Raw genomic sequence first — 3,358 nt, 5'->3', positions numbered from 1 at the left:
TAGGGAGATTAGTGAGATAGGGATTAGAGGTTAGTTCCTAGGTCTGTAACTTGAATTTGCAGAGGCTCCCCGTTGTAGTGGAGTTTGGGGTAAACCCTATAGAGGTCTAGGTCGTGATTTTTATCGCCCTTGTGAGCCGGGTGGTTTTCACGTAAAATCATTGTGTCTTTTACTTACCTGTTGTTTATATTCTGCAAGACGCTAGCATAGAACAAGTAGAGTAACGTGTTCCATCCTATAGGCGAAAATTGGAGACTGCATAGGATAGGAAGTAGGTCGTGCAACCTAACAATAATCGAATTTATGCCTAACTGGGTCTAAGTGCTTTAAGGGCGTACGACATAACTTGTGGAATATTATCATGTAATAATTTAAACTTATACCCCGTGAAAAAGTTATTTTCCTTGAGAGCCAAAAATTAAAGACCAACACAAAATAGAGACAAAAGTGCAAATGACCTAATCTCTAGATATAGCCCAACTTGTACATAACCCTGAATGAAGCCCAAGCCTCAACAGAAATATTTCACCACTATTCTTTTGAGCCGAGGGTCTATTTGGAAACAACCTCTCTACCTCAGAGAGATACAAGTAAGGTCTGCGTACATTCTACCTTCCCCCGACCTCGCTTGTGAAATTACACTGAATATGTTGTTGTTGTTGTTCATTATCTATTTGAGATTTTACCAATGCATTCTTAAACAAGGTCAAGGTGTACTTTAACATCGGATATATAAGAATTAATTGGGCTATCTGATTATGTTTAAACTCCACTTACGTTTTACTTGAATCAATGAACAACCAACCCTTGGTCATATAAAGCTAAGCATATGGGCTGAAATTCTTTCAATTTACCAAGGTCTTAAAACCATAGAAAGAACATGGAAAAATTACGCCGACATGATAAACATTTAAACTGTACTTATCATACATAGCTATAATTTCAAAAATTATGAAACATAGCTACATTTTGAGTTTCATAGCAAATACTCAATACACGCGCGTAACTGTATGTGCCGATACAACTCTTTCACGCGATTTCAGTTGATACATTATTTGTTGATACAATGGATACCTGTGGTTTCAGCTAATCCAGAGCAACTATATGCGCTGATACAACTCTAAACTATAGCTACTATATGTGCAACTATGGTACATATCGTAAATACACAATTATAACTACATTTCATAATAATGCTTTAAACTATAGCTATTTATGAAATTTCGATCATTAAGTTAAATAAATTTCTGTTTAATGACAGCAAACACCACCTCAATGTGCTAAAAATTTGTCGAACATAAAATTAATTACAAAATCATAGGGGGCTAGGCCAAAACCCGAGTATCAAACTTGAAGCAAGAGAACCTCAAGTCTCTTTACCTTGATCCAATCCAATTAAACACAACAACGTAGTGGGGGAAAAAATCTAAGGATTTAGTAAAGGTCCCTCCTTTTTGTTTTCCATTGAATACCAACTTGATGGTTGTGTTTGGCATGGAGGAAAATATTTTCTGATAAATATCTTCATATTCTTTTATATTTGGTTTTATCAAAATACTTTGGAACACATTTTTCTAGAAAAACAAGTTCGATAAAAATGAGGAAAATAACTTCTCCAATGAGAGTAGGAAAAATAAGTTTCATAACTAGAATTTCAAGTTCATTGTCTATTCCTCACCCCCCCCCCCCCCCCGCCCAACACCCCCAACTCTCAACCCTCGACCATTCACCCCTCCAACCCCAAACCCCCACTCCCCACCCCATACCACCCCCATAGAGTATTCCTAGATCACATATAAATGCTCTTGCAATAATATATTTTTGCTCAATTATCAAATACTAAAAAATGAGCAAAATAAACACTTTTTTTTATAAAAAAAAAAAAAAAAAAAAACATTTTTCTTCTTAACAAACACAGCCGATATCCCTTTTTCTTTTCCACGGGAGGAGTCCAAGTTCAAGACTTCTAGATTTCTTAGTCACATCTTTTATCTTTTCTAGATTTCTATGCTATATAAGTCCTTAAATTTGCTCAACAAATAGTCACACTCATCTCGGACATCATCCTAGTCATCTTCATCAGAAAATCGTTTTCATTAGTCATGTCTCTATAATAGAGCTAGTTATGAACTTGTATAAGTGATGTAACCATTAGAAAAAGCTTTGACAATTAATTAAGCTCCATTGTGAAGGGCCAGCTGGTTGGTTTGCAACCTTGATTTTAAAAAAAATATATATTTTTTACTTGAATTTGAGTTGAAGATGCACGTTTTCAAGCGAAATTTCGATATCACATGGCCAACAATAATTGATAAAGTTGAAGCCTGACAAAGCTTGCCGCCCAGCTTTCCTTATTAGCTAAAGAAACGTGCTTTCCATCAATCTTATTTTAGCACATGGGATTTCGCTAAAATACCTTCTTTCCTTTTCACAAGTTTTAAAAAAAAAAAAAAAAAGGAATAACTTAGGTGCACAAAACATCCTGTGCTAGCAGAATTCGGGGAAGAGCCTTAATCTCAAAGTGTGATATGTACAATCTACTAAATGCTTAGTGGGCTTTCCTTTTTACAAGTACTTCTTCTGTCTCAATTTATGTGATACACTTATTTTTTTAGTCTGTCCCAAAAAGAATGATACATTATTATATTTAAAAATAATTTAACTTAAAACCTCCCCTTTTACCCGTAATGAAATGATTTACAGTCACATAAATATTTCTGACTTGTTTTAGACCACCAGTTTCAAAAGTCTTCCTTTATTTCTTAAACTGTGTGCCTATTCAAATTATATCACATAGATTGAGATGGAGGGAGTATAATTTTAGTTTATATATCTTGCACCAGAAATATCACATAGATTGAGATGGAGGGAGTATAATTTTAGTTTATATATCTTGCACCAGAAGAAATTTTGTATTCTAGCTAGTTTTCGTCTTCGTTTTCGTTTTCTTTTGAGTGATATTTTAACAATTATCTGATCTATTCAACTTTGGCAATATTGTCAGGAATTTAACTTCTAGATGTTGTTGATGAAGATGTTCGAAAAAATGTCAATGTTAATCAGCTTCCATCGAGAGGGAGAAAAAGAAAAGGAAGAACAACGGCTAATATTTCTATCTCTAAAGGTCGAAGTACTTTTGCTAACATAGTTTTATCCGAAATGAAGCATACTCAGCTGCCCTCCTCAAATATATATATAGTATACGGTAAAAACCGAAGAAATTCGTATTTGGTAAGAACTAGGGTAAAAGTCACAGCTGTCCTATATGAGATCGAAGAAGAATGAGGTTGTTGGCTATCCGAGGGAACGAGGACCGAAGGGGTCATGAGTTCATTCAACTCAGTGTCGAAACCGAGGG

Source organism: Lycium ferocissimum, unplaced genomic scaffold, assembly GCF_029784015.1.
Source record: "Lycium ferocissimum isolate CSIRO_LF1 unplaced genomic scaffold, AGI_CSIRO_Lferr_CH_V1 ctg7292, whole genome shotgun sequence".
Lineage (NCBI taxonomy): Eukaryota > Viridiplantae > Streptophyta > Magnoliopsida > Solanales > Solanaceae > Lycium > Lycium ferocissimum.
The sequence above is the reverse complement of the archived record's forward strand: the minus strand, read 5'-3'. Positions refer to the sequence as shown.